Source organism: Oryctolagus cuniculus, chromosome 8, assembly GCF_964237555.1.
Source record: "Oryctolagus cuniculus chromosome 8, mOryCun1.1, whole genome shotgun sequence".
In the NCBI taxonomy this organism is placed as follows: domain Eukaryota; kingdom Metazoa; phylum Chordata; class Mammalia; order Lagomorpha; family Leporidae; genus Oryctolagus; species Oryctolagus cuniculus.
The window spans coordinates 92845449-92862090 of NC_091439.1; positions in this window are offsets into that span (position 1 = coordinate 92845449).

Sequence of the window (16642 nt, forward strand, 5' to 3'; positions counted from 1 at the left end):
AGTTGATTTTGGCTTTGACTGTCTGTGCCTCCCGGGTCTTTTCCAGAAATTCTTTGCCTGTGCCAATATCTTGAAGGTTTTCTCCAATGTTCTCTAATAACTTAATGGTGTCAGGACGTAGATTTAGGTCTTTAATCCATGTTGAGTGGATTTTTGTGTAAGGTGTAAGGTAGGGGTCTTGCTTCATGCTTCTGCACGTGGAAATCCAATTTTCCCAGCACCATTTATTGAATAGACTGTCCTTGCTCCAGGAATTAGTTTTAGATCCTTGATCAAATACAAGTTGGCTGTAGATGTTTGGATTGATTTCTGGTGATTCAATTCTGTTCCATTGGTCTATCCATCTGTTTCTGTACCAGTACCATGCTGTTTTGATTACAACTGCCCTGTAGTATGTCCTGAAGTCTGGTATTGTGATGCCTCCGGCTTTGTTTTTGTTGTACAAGATTGCTTTAGCTATTCGAGGTCTCTTGTGCCTCCATATGAATTTCAGCATCATTTTTTCTAGATCTGCGAAGAATGTCTTTGGTATCTTGATTGGGATTGCATTGAATCTATAAATTGCTTTTGGGAGAATGGACATTTTGATGATGTTGATTCTTCTAATCCATGAGCATGGAAGATTTTTCCATTTCTTGGTATCCTCTTCTATTTCTTTCTTTAAGGTTTTGTAATTTTCATCGTAGAGATCTTTAACGTCCTTGGTTAAGTTTATTCCAAGGTATTTGATTGTTTTTGTAGCTATTGTGAATGGTATTGATCTTAGCAGTTCTTTCTCAGTCATGACATTGCCTTTGTACACAAAGGCTGTTGATTTTTGTGCATTGATTTTATACCCTGCCACTTTGCCAAACTCCTCTATGAGTTCCAATAGTCTCTTAGTAGAGTTCTTTGGATCCTCTAAGTACAGAATCATATCGTCTGCAAAGAGGGATAGTTTGACTTCTTCCTTCTTGATTTGTATTCCTTTGATTTCTTTTTCTTGTCTGATGGCTCTGGCTAAAACTTCCAGAACTATGTTAAATAGCAGTGGTGAGAGTGGGCATCCCTGCCTGGTGCCAGATTTCAGTGGAAATGCTTCCAACTTTTCCCCATTCAATAGGATGCTGGCTGTGGGTTTTTTATAAATTGCTTTGATTATATTGAGGAATGTTCCTTCTATACCCAGTTTGCTTAGAGTTTTCATCATGAAAGGGTGTTGAATTTTATCAAATGCTTTCTCGGCATCTATTGAGATAATCATATGGTTTTTCTTCTGCAGTCTGTTAATGTGGTGAATCACATTGATTGATTTGCGAATGCTGAACCATCCCTGCATACCAGGGATGAATCCCACTTGGTCTGGGTGGATGATTTTCCTGATGTGTTGTTGTATTCTATTGGCCAGAATTTTATTGAGGATTTTTGCGTCTATGTTCATCAGGGATATTGGTCTGTAATTTTCTTTCAGTGCTGCATCTTTCTCTGGCTTAGGGATTAAGGTGATGCTGGCTTCATAGAAAGAATTTGGGAGGATTCCCTCTTTTTCGATTGTTCTGAATAGTTTGAGAAGCATTGGAGTCAGTTCTTCTTTAAATGTCTGGTAGAATTCAGCAGTGAATCCATCTGGTCCTGGGCTTTTCTTTGTTGGGAGGGCCTTTATTACTGTTTCAATTTCTGTCTCAGTTATGGGTCTGTTTAGGTTTTCGATGTCTTCCTGGTTCAATTTAGGTAGGTTGCATGTGTCCAGGAATCTATCCATTTCTGATAGGTTTTCCTGTTTGCTGGCATACAGGTCCTTGTAGTAATTTCTGATGATTCTTTTTATTTCTGTGGTGTCTGTTGTTACGTTTCCTTTTTCATCTCTGATTTTATTGATTTGGGTCTTTTCTTTTTTTAGTTAGTTGGGCCAATGGGGTGTCAATTTTGTTAATTTTTTCAAAAAACCAGCTTCTCGCTTGGCTGATTTTTTGTAATGTTTTTTTGGATTCAATCCTGTTAATTTCTTCTCTGATTTTAATTATTTCTCTTCTCCTACTATATTTGGGTTTGGTTTGCTGCAGTTTTTCTAGGTCCTTGAGGTGCGCTGAAAGCTCATTTATTTGGTACCTTTCCAATTTCTTGGTATAGGCACCTATTGCTATAAATTTGCCTCTCAATACTGCTTTTGCTGTATCCCATAAGTTTTGATATGTTGTGTTGTTGTCTTCATTTACTTCCAGAAAGTTTTTGATTTCTCTTTTGATTTCTTGAATGACCCAGTGTTCATTCAGGAGCATGTTGTTCAGTCTCCATGTGTTTGCATACTTTCTGGGGTTTCCTGAGTTGCTAATTTCCAGCTTCATCCCACTGTGGTCTGAGAAGCTGCATGGTATGATTCTAATTCTTTTAAATTTGCTGAGACTTGCTTTATGGCCTAGTATGTGATCAATCCTAGAGAAGGTTCCATGCGCTGCTGAGAAGAATGTGAAGTCTGTAGATGTAGGGTTGAAAGTTCTGTAGATATCTGTTAGATCCATTTGGGCAATAGTGTCGATTAAATCTGCTGTTTCCTTGTTGATCTTCTGTCCGGATGATCTGTCTATTTCTGAGAGTGGAGTATTGAAGTCCCCCAGTACTATTGTATTGGAATCTAAATCTCCCTTTAAGTCCCTTAACATATCTTTTAAATAGACCGGTGCCCTGTAATTAGGTGCATATACATTTATAATAGTTACATCTTCCTGTTGAATTGAACCCTTAATCATTATATAGTGTCCCTCTTTGTCTCTCTTAACAGTTTTTGTATTAAAGTTTATTTTGTCTGATATTAATATGGCTACACCTGCTTTTTTTTGGTTTCTGTTGGCATGGAATATCTTTTTCCAACCTTTCACTTTCAGTCTGCATGCCTCTTTGTTAGAGAGATGTGTTTCTTGTAGGCAACAAATAGTTGGGTTGTGTTCTGTGAGCCAGTCAGCCAAACGGTGTCTTTTAAGTGAAGAATTCAGACCATTATTGTTCAATGTGACTATTGATACGTAGTGACTTTGCCCTGCCATTTTCCCGGAAATATTTTCTAGTATATGCTTTGAGCTTCCCATGCTCTTTTACTGGTATGTGTTCTTCCTTTCCCTTCTTTCATATTGATGGCCGTGTTTCTGTGTTTCTGAGTGTAGCACATCTTTAAGTATCTTTTGCAGGGCCGGACGAGTGGCAAAGTCTTTCAATTTCTGTTTGCTATGAAAGGTCTTTATTTCACCTTCATTCACAAATGAGAGCTTGGCAGGATATAATATTCTGGGCTGGCAATTTTTCTCTCTTAGCACCTGTGCTATGTCTCGCCATTCCCTCCTAGCTTGTAGGGTTTCTGATGAGATGTCAGCTGTGAGTCTGATTGGAGATCCTCTGAGAGTAATCTGACGTTTCTCTCTTGCACATTTTAGGATCTTTTCTTTATGTTTCACTGTGGTAAGTTTAATTACCACGTGTCGTGGTGAGGTTCTCTTTTGGTCATGTTTATTGGGGGTTCTATGAGCTTCCTGTACTAGGATATCTCTGTCCTTCTCCAAACCTGGAAAGTTCTCTGCTAGTATCTCACTAAAAAGGCCTTCCAATCCTTTCTCTCTCTCCATGCCTTCAGGAACTCCTAGAACCCGAACGTTTGGTTTTTAAATAGTATCCTGTAGATTCCCCACAATATTTTTTAGATTTCTAATTTCCTCTTCTTTTCTTTGGTTTGACTGTATGTTTTCCTGTGCTCTATCTTCTAAGTCCGATATTCTCTCTTCTGCTTCACCCATTCTGTTTTTAAGGCTTTCTAATGTGTTTGTCATTTGATCTATTGAGCTCTTCATTTCATTTTGATTTCTCTTCACTATTACACTTTCCTGTTCTACTAGTTTGTGAGTTTCATTTTGACTCTTCCTTAAAATTTCATTTTCACGAGAGAGATTTTCGATCTTGTCCATTAAGGATTTCTGTAGTTCAAGGATTTGCTTTTGAAAACTTCTAAATGTTCTTATCATAAATTTTTTGAAATCCGTATCTTGCATTTCTTCTCTCTCATCATCTTCATACTCTTGACTTGGGGTGTTTTGCTTATTTGGAGGCATCATAGTGTCATCGTTGATCTTGCTCCCTCTATTTCTGTGTTTGTTACTCGGCATAGTTAATTCTTCTTGCGTCACTGTGCGTTTTTTTTTTTTTTTTTTTTTTTTTTTTTTTTTTTTATACTGTGTCCGTGTTAAGTGGACTGCCTGCTGTTGGAGGAGCCTTGGATGCTTGAGATGGGTGCGGCCTGAGAGCTCTGCCTGGTTCTTCCTGGTTAAGGGTGTGCAAAGGTGACACCCTCAGGTTATGCGTGGTAAATCTCTCTCTTTTTATTTATTTATTTATTTTATTTATTCAGGGGGTAAGTAACACCGCAGGGCAGGGCTGTGCAGAATTGATGGTATTTAGCTTCCAGTCTTTGGCTCCTCTGGACTCCCACTGGGTTGCCTAGGCTACTGAATTGTACTGACTCAGTTCCTTAACTCTCCCCCATTGATATGTAAATCCAGAGAGGAGGCCTGCTCTTTGTCTCTTGGGAATTCTTCAAGCCTTGCAGCCTTGTAACCTTTGCAAGGTTAGGGGGAAGAGAAACCCCGAAGCTTTTTTTTTCCTTCTTTCCGGTAGTGAGTTTGCTGCACTTTCCGGCCCCCCTCTAGATTCTGACCCCCGTTTCCCCACCAATGTCTCGGGTTATTGAGCTCACCTCCCCTTCCAGCGCCGATGTGTGGACTCGGAGCCCTGAGCGTCCCAAGTCTCCCCGCTGTTGTCTGTGTGGCATGCACTCCCCTTGGAGCACTGGCGCGCAGACCCTGGGGCTTCCGCGGCTCGGTCCCGCGACTTGGCTTCCGCGCGGTGGGCGACCTTGTTCTCCCAGTAGGTCCTCCAATTCACGGCTGCTCCAGAAGGGTTTCCCCTGCAATTTTTTTTTTTGGTTCTATTTTCTGCGGCTACCGTAACTCCCCTTTTATTAAACTAAATTTTCCCGGACTATCGGTGCGCGCCCTCACTATTCCGCCATCTTGGCTCCGCCTCGAAAAGATGTGCTTTTAATTTCACATAATTTAAGTGAAAATTCATGAAGGTGGTATGTGTCAGCCAGTTTACATTTTGTCATTTTAATAGACAACATTGTGTAAGGTGATATTAACAATCTCTCTGAGAACTTATAATTAGCTTGTGAACAATGCTATTACTTGTATTATGTTTTTCTGTGTTAAAGAAGCTATTTTGTTTACTTTTTCCACTTACTTGAAATATATCACAATTTTGAGGCTTCATTTGGCATTTCTATACCTTTAAATATGAGAAACCTCAAAAAAGAAAACCAACCCAAATCTCTTTAGACCTCTGAGCAGTCCTGCTTGCAACCTGAAGCACATTAAGTTATGTTTAAACAACATAGAATATTAGTATATGAGATATAATTAGATAATTAAGCCATACACTAATTACAATCCAACTCTTGCAAGATGTTATTTTCAGAGACATCATACTTAATGTGTTAACTCTCTCTTCTACCTGATTTCTAGCTTTGTCACTAAGTTACATGAGTGACAGTGCTAGGTTGTGGGGTCTGAGTTGCCATCCTTGTACTCAGATTTTCTTTTGCTGCTCAGTTTTTGGAGCATGCTAGAGACTCATACATTGACTTTAGATACCATTTACTCCAGTCCCTTAACATTAGAAGTGAAGAAACTGAGACCCAGAGAAGTGAAATGACTCGGTCAAATACCACAGAGGCCATCATTGGCAGAACCAATACCAGAAAGCCAGATCCTGTTTCCTTTATGTGGCAACCCCTTGGCCATGTTGCTTTCCTCTATTGTGTATCCATTCTTCTCCATACATTTTATCTATAGCTTCTGGTTTTGGCTACTTATGGTGAGCAGTGATGGTTAGAAAATATCCATTGTACTTTGGAAGTTCTTTTGATTTTTATTTCTTTCAATTTTTAGTTGAAAGGCAGAGAGAGAGGCAGAGAGACCATCTGCTGGTTCACACCCCAAATGCCTGCAATAGCCAGGGCTGGGTCAGGCTCAAGCCATGAGCCTGGAGTTCAATTTGTATCCTGCATGTGGGTGGCAGGAACACAATTACTTGGGCCATCATGTACTGCTTCCTGTGATGTGCATTAACAAGAATCTGGGTTGGAATCAGAGCCAGGACTGGAACCAGGCACTCAGATATGGGATGCCTGCATCCCAAGTGGCATCTTAGCCACTCTGTGAAATGCCCCACCCTTGCTTTGGAAGTTCTTTAAGAGGAACCAACAAATCCAAAAGAAATCCACTGTCCATATGCAGAGGAGAGACTTTTGACTTCAGGATCCAACAGAGGCCAAATACTCTGCAATACTGTACATTTTATTTGACTCCAAAATTATTTAAAATCAATAAGTGCATCAATTTAATATCACCACTGTCTCGATATATGAAATAGTTCCAATCTAAGAACTAAGAATAAACTGTTTAGTATCAGACCTATTCTACCACATCAACCTTGGGATGCAGGGAAAATTAACCTCTCTGTGACTCAGTTTCATAATCCATAGCTGGGGATAATAATTATTCTCATCTGATAGGGGTGTGCAGAAGCTGCCTCACTACCCACCACTACCCACCACCCCCACCACCATGCTCTGCACTGCTGTTCCCATTCTCATGCCCTATTCTTCATACTTTGCTTCTTTCCACTTTCACAACCTGGCACCAACTGCCAAGTGAGCAAAGGACAAGTTTGCTTCCATCACTAAAGCAATCCTTCACATGCTAATCCTGCTGACTTCCATTACATGTAGCGTTTTCAAGTGCTGATAAGCTTACAGCGTATATCTTAATTAAGGAATCGCCGCTCCCCACCCCCACTCTGCAGCCCTCTTCTGACAATAGAGGGATTTTTCTACTGTAATCAGTCATAGGCTGTAACGAATAACACTATATGTTCAGAAGTTAGGATTTTTTTTTACTGCTTGAATCTGAAGACTATAATAACCTTCTTATGTCTTTTTTTTAAACAATGTTTTGTTGGTACATGGAAATGCATCAAAAAGTTATTTTGCTTTTCCTAGTTCTTAGCTTCTCAGTAGAGTACTGTGCATATGTTCCTAGTTACCACACAGAACCAGAGCCATTCCACTGAGGTCTCGCACGTTCTATATGTCACAGTCCTAGATGGGCTGCAGACAACATTTAGAATGAAGGTTATCTTTGGGCAGCTTTAGCTAAGGCATATCCAGCACAGTTTAGTAAGTGACTCAAGTCTCAGGGGTTGTTTTTCTGGATTTTTATGTGGCTCTAGAAGTAGTTGAGGCATCTCCAAGATGATAAGCATCTGTGGAAATTCAAATCCATGTTTTACTTAAGGATTTAAGTGCTGATTACTCATTTTCATTTTGGAGGAGGCAAAAGTGCTTATCCAGTAAAAGGAGTCTGATGATAGAATAAGTACAAATGTGCCAAAGGAATTGGTAGGAAGTTTATTTCACAACTCTCAGCAAGAATTTTTAAAACAGCAATTATTAACTGCAATGTTAACATAGTTCTAGGACTATCCTTGAGTTTACCTGTTTCATAAATAACACTCTGCCACATATTGTTTTAAAGATACAGAAACACCTTATCTTGTATTAAATATTTAGTTCGCTGTGATTTTAAATATTCTTTGGGTTAATGCTGTGGGAGTTTAAAAAGGACATAAACTACAAATACGGTGAAACTTGGACAGAGAGATATATTAATTAGAAACAGAAATGCCAGTAACCAGCAACTTAAAACATATACATAGGTACACACAGTGAGAATTGTCTAAGTACAAAAACTAGAAAGGTGGTTGGTTAAAGACTGTGAGTTGGGAATATCGCTGAGGTGCCTGCATTGAACTGTAATTAAGCTGGAGTGACTCTATTATTGGGCAAGATTTTTGAGAACTATATTTACAATTTGAGGAAGAAGAAACAAATTTCCCCACCGTTAGAGAGTTAATGTAACCTACCTAGAAGGAATAGCAATTAGGGGATGTCCAGAAGTCCAGGTCTTAAATTTGGGGAAGCGACAAAGCCTGGCTATATTTTTGGTGCCAAACTTGTGCAGGAAGGCAGGAGAAGGCCATGCCACAAGTGCCCATGTTAGCCTGGAAGTCTGTTCTCCATTGAGTTTCTTAAGTGCCATGTTGCCAACAGTTATGGGAGTGTTTCTAGTCGTTCGTGATGAATCATAAGTGATAAGCCAGTCTTGTTGGGGAGAAACAGTGTAAGTCTAGGTGTAGGTTTGTGTAATGCTTCATCTATGTCAACTGCCTAAACCTCAGTACCAGTGGTTGGGTCATAAGTGGCCTAAACATTGTTGTGAAGGGATGTTTTGGGTGTGAGTTCCACTGAAATCAGGAGACTTTGGGTGAAGCGGATTGCCCTGCAGATTGAGAGTAGTCCTGATCCAAGTGATGGAAGGCCTTGAGAGGAGGACTGAAACCTCCGAAGGAAGAAGGATTGTGTCTCCAGAGTGTCTTCACACTCAGGACTGCATCGTCCTCTCTCTCCTGCAGCTGCAGCCTGCGGGCCTGTCCTGCATATTTGAGACTTGCTAGCCCCTGCAAGATTGTGAAGAAAGGCTTAAAACAGGTCTCTGTCTCTCTGTATCTACATCCTATTGGTTTTGTTTCTCTGAAGAACTCTAACTAATACACTATATGAACATTGGCTATTACTCATTGTGATCAAGCACATGGTAAGATTTTATAGCTCAGTGACCAACCACACTACTGTTATTTCAAAATAGTTTCAAAAGTGCAATTATGTAGTCCCCTTTAAATATATATTTCTTAGTTATAGGGTTATATTTATCTGTAACACATGCCATAAAAATGTGTTCCTGGCAATTAAACATGTTTTAATTCCTGGCAATTAAACATTGTCATATTTTTATTAATTTTGAACCTAATATCAGTTGTATTTTTATTTGCATTTTTATGTATGTAGAATTATAATTCTTTTTTTAAAGATTTTAAAAAAAGATTTATTTATTTGAAAGGCAGAGTTACAGAGAAAGAGAGAGAGAGAGAGAGAGAGAGGAAATCTTCCATTTGCTGGTTCACTCCCCAGATGGCCACAGTGGTGAGGACTGGGCCAGGCTGAGCCAGAAGCCAAGAGCTTCATCCAGATCTCCCACAAGAATGCAAGGACCCAAGACTTTGGGTCATTTTCCACTGTTTTCCCAGGTACAACAACAAGGAGATTGGAAATGGAATAGCCAGGACTTCAATTGGCACCCATTAGGGATATCAGCACTGCAGATGGCAACTTAACCCACTATGCCACAGTACCGTTCCCCAAAATCACACATTTTAATCACACACTTAGTTCTCTAGCTTCATGTCTTACTTAGGAAATAATTTAGTAGAAAAGTAATGAACTAGAGGTCATCAAGTTTCAAAAAGTTCATTCTGCTAATACACAGTTTCTTCATTTTTTTTACCTTATCCTTTATTCTCAAATTATCATGTGGAACCATATAAAATTGCTGACATTTTTCTCATTTTTTCACTTACAAAAATCAATTTTGTCATTGAGTTCATTCAATCCTAAATAAATTCCACTGGGGGCCAGAGTGATGGTTTAGTAGGTTAAGCCCCTACTTGTGACACCAGCATCCCATATTGGAGGCTTGTTCAAGTCCTGGCTGTTCTGTTTACAATCCAGCTCCCTGCTAATGTACCTGGGTAAGCAACAGAAGATAGCCCCAGTACTTGGGCCTCAGCCACCCACAGGGATAGGATGGGGTTTCAGGCTGGCCTGGCTGGCCACAGCTGTTGTAGATGGAAGATCTCTCTGTCTGTCTTTCTCCCACCCTCTCTCTACCATTCTGCCTTTCTAAATTAATTAATTAATTAATTATAATAAATAAATCTATTGACACAGGAACTACCTGCATCTGAGATGGGGAAAGAACAAAAGTATGAGGCCTCCAAACCCAGATGCTGCCCAGGCTTCATTGAACCAATGGCAGAAGTGGGCTCTCAGTAGTTCAATTCTGAGAGTTCAGTCCTATGAGATGACCACACAGCTTTGAGCAATCCCATAAAAAAGACTGCTCTGGGAAAAGGGAGATTAATCGGTAGATGTTAATGATGGGTTCTGTGTTGAAGGATAATCCTTTGAGTGATAAGACTTATGAAAACATCATGATTCCATTTACAGTTGGGAAATAAAATTTCCATCTCAAAAATTAGGAAAATGATAAGATGATGAACTAAAAGAAGGAAGGCTCTTTTATAAGATACAATAAGAGGGTGAAGACTAAGTCATAGCTTTGAGATAAACAAGAGAAATTAGAATTAAGATCACAAAAGAATCAGGGACAAATCAATATAATGTAAAAATAAAGTAATTTGGTTGCATTACTATAAGAATTTTAAGAACTGTTAGTTAATAGTGCTTTAGAAAAAAATCATAAATAAAAATGTGTTTTATTCTTGAAAAACATTTTAGAAATTTTAAATTCCAAATACTTTGCTTTGTGGTGGTTATTTTCTACTAATTATTTTCTTCCTCAACTTAAACCACATTATTAGTTCATACAGAAAAAAGAATGTTCTAGAAAAGTTAAATGAGGTAGAATTGAAATAAGAAAAAGATGCTGACTGAAGCATAATACTTTATTACTTACAATAAATACAGGGTAAGTTTCCTTTTGGGGTCAGACAGGGCTGCTGCTCTGAATACATGTGTGGGAGATCAACAAGATTTGTGTGAAAACAATGCTCTGGATTTTGCTGTACTAAAACTTGTCATGTAACATGTGGTTCACTGAGGGTCATTCCCTCAAGTACATGATGTGCTGTGTGAAGTTTGAAACTAGTAATCTTAACGGTACATAAAATGGTAGGATTGCAATGTGGTCTGGACAAGATGCCGAAAGATGAAATACCAGAAGAAAAAGGCATTACCACACTGCTGTTTGCCTTGTAATCATTCCTATATCCACTGGCTTTAGTTTTTTCTTTTTGTTTATTTGTTTGTTTTTAACTCAACTATAATAAAAATATTTGGGTAATCCAGTGGATACTTAAAGTCATCTGCTTATTTGATTTTTGCTATACAAATAATTTTAATGCAAGAAAAATGTAGAAATTAACCAAGCAGGTATAGATTTAAAAGGAAAAGATATTACAGGGGATATTTAAATATCTTTAAATCCTGAACACTCTTGTAGAAGAGAGAAGGTTTCTTCTGTAATGCTTTAGACTAGAAATTTATCAACCAAGTCTTCAGGGTTTGATACAGTCATGTAGGGTTTCTGAAATGGAGACATTTCACATGAAGCTTTTTCAGGCTTCTCTTAAACGTTGGGAACACTTTGGGGACATAGAGCCTTCTTCCTCATGGGACAACAGCCATCAGCTGCGGAATAACAGCTATTCCTTTACATGAGGCAAGGACTCTTGTTTGCCGCAATCTCCACCAGTCCTGGCCAGGTTCATGTCACTGTTACCTCCGCAGTTGCTTAGGCATCTGAGCCCATAGTCATGTGCCACACAGCAAACAAAGCTTTGGTCAATAATGGACTGCATGTATGACTATGGTCCCATAAGGTTATAATGGAGTTAAAAAATTCCCATTGCCTTGTATTTTTAAATATACTCTTCTGTTTAGATGTGTTTAAATAAACAAATACTTCTACCATGTTATAGTTGCCTGCAGTATTTAGTCCAATACATGATGTCCAGGTTTGCAGCCTAGAGGCAACTGGCTACCATATAGCTTGAGTGTAGAGTAGTCCAAACAATATGGACTACATACCTACAGGGTGTTTGCTTAAGTACACTCTACGATGTTCACACAGTGCCAAAATTGCCTAATGCCACATTTTTGAAATGTATCAGCACCACTGAGTGACATACAACTGTGTTATCTGAATATGACAACTCTAGTAGCCTTCTAACAGCGATCCAGAGAGGGTGCCCCATGAGGTAGTAGATGCCTTGCTCTGAGGAGTTAAAGAGGGTCTGTCTGCGTATAGAGGGAATCAAGAAGTACGTGTGAAGTTTGGCAGATGGCACCTCAAAAGTCTTCATTTCTAAACTCCTTTGATTCACTTCATGATCATAGAAACATTTTCTGAGAAGTAAAAGTCTTCACAAATTTCCTTTAATTTACTTTAAATCCATTATGCAACAAATATTTTATATGATAATTTTATATAAGAAGAAAGCAAGACATATAGCCAATGTATGTCTTGGATAATGAATGGAAAATGAGAGCCCAATGTCCAACATATCCACTTACTCATTGGACATTTATTTATTCAATGCCTTCAATGCATTCAGGATCCTGGAGATGGAGGGCTCTACTGGTGAAGAGGCAAAATTGGTGCTTTCTTGAGACCTTATATTTTGGCCTAGGGAACAGAAAATAAATGTAATAATTTCAGAGAGTAGTAAGTGCTATGAAGTAAATGAGCCCAATGAGGCAATCTGTGGGTGCTCACTTAGAATCGGTGGTCTGGAAATGTCCCTAAGAAAGTAAGTTCTAAGCAAAGAAATGGTTGGAAAGACTTGTTCCAGAATCAGGGGGAAGAGGCTTCCTGGCAAGAGAGTAAGGGAAGGGACTGGAATGAGCTGACTTTTTCAAGCACAACAAGAAGGTTGTTATACATAGTGCCTAGTGAACAAGGGAGGAGAAGACAAGAAATGAAGCCAGGTCACAGGGGAAGTTCTGAGAGCAGAGGGAAGATATTAGAAGATTGAAATCAGGCAATGGTGTACTCTGAGCTAAGGATTGAAAAGTTACTTTAGCTGATGGTTACAGAAGAAGATGCAAAGAGGCAAAAGAAGATCAGGGACACTTGTTCCTGCAGGTTGGAATGGGTGGTGTTGGTGATGTGATGAGACGTGAGGAAGCAAGATTCATAGTGAGAAGACACAGGACTTGGTAGGGAATTGGAGAAGGGGAGAAAAAGGGAAGAATTAGGATAGTGCTTATGTTAAGGAATTGAACAATTAGATGAGTGATTGCTAATAATTCAAAGTGAATTAATTTTTAATTTTCATAAATTAATTTTTCAAATAACTTAATCTTCATCAGAGGTCTTGTTTTCTAATATTTGAGTGATCCTAGTAATTCTTTGATTATTCTGTTATTTGTATTGTGGAAAGAATATGAAACATGGAAGAACTTTAGTCTGTTTCTCTTTTATTTATTTATTTTTTTGACAGGCAGAGTTAGACAATGAGAGAGAGACAGACAGAAAGAAAGGTCTTCCTTCCCTTAGTTCACCCACCAAATGGTTACCACGGCCAGCACGCTGCGCCGATCCAAAGCCAGGAGCCAGGTGCCTCCTCCTGGTCTCCCATGCGGGTACAGGGCCCAAGGACGTGGGCCATCCTCCACTGCCTTCCCAGACCACAGCAGAGAGCTGGACTGGAAGAGGAGCAACCGGGACAGAATCCGGTGCCCCAACCGGGACTAGAACCCTGGGGTGCCAGCGCCACAGGTGGAGGATAGCCTAGTGAGCCGCGGCGCCAGCCTTAGTCTGTTTCTCTTTCCTCTATGAATTCCTCCCTTACTTCTTTTCTGTCTTGGCAACAACCAGACTTTAACAAGTGTTTCTTGGAGTCCATTGTGAGTCAACTACTTACATCTTCCCACATTTCCTTACTTTCTAGCTCTTTAAGCTCTAAAGACACTAAAATTATCAGCTGTTATTTATTTAAAAAATGTTCTTAAACTTCCTCTCTTCCTGACTCAACACTCTATTTTCCTTACATCTCCTGTCTACCTCTTTCACCTTGCTCTCCAATTCCCCATTTTCCTTCAACCCCCAATAACATGCTAGTCTTTGCTCTGTTTCTTGTGTGTGTTTTAGATCATTCCTTACCCCTGCCCCACTCCCCCATGCCTGCTCATCATTCCCATTTCTTATTCACCCATCTGAGTGTTTATGTGCTCCTTAGTTTCCATTTCTCTTTATTTCTCTATGTTGCTTCCTGTTACAATATCATTTAATTTTGTCTCTCTAAACTTCTCTGTTGCCTACCAAATAAGTCCACATTAGACATATCTATTATATGAACTTTGTATGCAATTTTAAAAGTTTGCTATGTTGGCTGGCATAAAGGCCTTCTGAACATCACCATGGACGACTAATCCTGCCAACAAGCAATGCCTACTTTTCTTTTTCTTGATCGCTGGGCTCTCTATACTTCTTGGGAAAAAAAAAAGAAATTCTTACAAATAACTAACCTGCTTAGCCAGTTTTAATTGCGCAGGGACTGAGTAAGGACTGTAATTTATTATGATCCAATAGTATCAAATAAAATCCAAACTAAAGAGGCCGGCATTGTGCTGCACTGGGTTAAGAGGCCACCTACAAATTGATTCCAACAATATTGGAGCACCTGCTGGCATCCTCACTGCTCTGCTTCACATTTGGCTCCCGTTAATGTGCCTAGAAAGGTAGCAGAGGATGGACCAAGTACTTAAGCCCCTGCCAGTTACATTGACACCCGAATCAATTTCCTGGCTCCTGGCCCAGTCCTGGCTGTTATGGCCATTTGGGAGTAAACCAGCAGAAGGAAGATCTCTCTGTTTGTTTTTCTCTATCTCTCTGCAATTCATCTTTCCAATACAGAAATGAAACTTTCAAAACCATCCAAACTAAAGATTAAAAATTAGATTTGGAGAAGATAATATGACATGAATGAAAATATACATTTTAAAAAGCAAGGAATGGAACACATATCTAAGCTCCTTACTTTTTACTAGATATTTAAGATCCTCTTACTAGAAATTTCTGTCATTATAGGTTCAGGAAGAATTCTACTTCTCCTTTGCAACATAGCTGATTTCCTTTCCCCTCCTGTGTACTGCTAAAAAAACTGAAGTCAAATTAGTGTTTCAAATTAGTTTGTTTAAAAACAAATCAACTGCAGGCACCTTTAGGTTCCAAAGCATTTTGATCTCACATTTGTTTCCTACCTTTAATTTGTTGCTTGTAGCTGATTGCTAGTGGAAGCTACCACCATCCTTTTTGCTGTAAGATGGGTTAAAAACACCCTTTCTAATATATCTAACCATTTGGTGTCACTGTTCACCCTCAGTCTCACTGACTAGAATAGGAGCCATTTGGTTCGAAAAGCTGTCACATTTGGAAAGGAGCAGCCAGTCAGAGAGAAATTAAATTGTTTTTCTTTGTCTGCCTGCTGTTCCAAGTCTCTGCCGGCCTTGCCAGTTACTTGGAAGGAAAAGTGTGGGGCTTGTTGAGCTGTCAGCAGGTGTGAAGGAGGGTGGGTGGATTCACCAGCCTATCCTGTGGCCACGGAATCAGTTACCACAGGCTGGGTAGGCCCTGGGGCAGGCTCCTCCAGGTCCTGCTCGAGACAGCAGCTGATGCGCTCCGAGGAAAGCATGCCTCGTCACTGTTGTGAAACTGAGGCTGCTGGCCTCCTAAGGGGAAGCTCACATTTTCCATTCTCGTATCTCTGGCAGCAGAGAGCCTTTGTGCACAAACAACCCTGAGGAGCCCCATTCTCTACAGCTGAGTTTGCCATGTGGTTAGTTCTGTCATCCAACAGTGGTGAGATGCTGAAATAGTAAGAATTGCTTTGCGTGAGTCATTCTCCTGAGAAGGCCCTGGAGTGTTAGGTCAGATGCCGCTGTATCTCTATGAGGAGAATGATGTCGGAGAGACTAGGATTGGTAGCTCTCAAGTTTGACAGGGATGAGAAAAGTGTGGATGGAATGAGTCCATACTTGATTGAAAAAGTTATTGAGGAAGCAAACTGCTTCTATGGAGAGCAGAGAAAGGTATGTGAACCGTGAGGCTTACTATAAAATTTGGAAAGGTCATACAGATGTAATGTTGCAAATTTTGCCAGATACTGCAAGCTAATGTGTGCTTATTTCCAGGCCTATAGGAGAAATCGATGACTCAATTCCTGGGAAATTAAATTAGTGGTTTAGGTCTGTGACCTCTGCTATAGAAAAATGAGTTAGAAAACCATTCCCCTCTGTTCATGTTTATTTAGTAATTGTGCTACTACACTAAGGGCTTTGAAGGCATGACATCATTTAATACACATTTTTGAGAGCAACACAGTTGTGAATTTCCATTTTCTGGATAAAGAAATGGAGGCTGAGAAAATTATTGAAGTAAATTGTCCAAGGATACAGGTGGCCAATGGCAGAGTAAGATTCAAAGCCAGATATAGCTCAGATTATGACCATTATGCTATATGCATCTGTAATAAATACATACATACATACATATATATTATATATATATATATATATATCAACATAGATGTTGAAAGTTCAGGGGTCTGCATTGTGGTACAGTGGTTAAGCCATCACATACAATACCGGCATCCCATATGAGCGCCATTTTGATCCCTGACTACTACAGTTCTGACCCAGCTCACTGTTTTTTTTTTTGTTTTTGTTTTTGGTTTTTTTTTTTTTTTTTTGACAAGTGGAGTAAGCCAGAGAGAGAGAGAAAGAAAGGTCTTCTTTCCATTGGTTCACCCCCCAAATGGCCATTACAACCAGCGCTGCACCAATCCAAAGCCAGGAGCCAGGTGCCCCCATGCGGGTGCAGGGGCCCAAGCACTTGGGCCATCCTCCACTGCCCTCCTGGGCCAC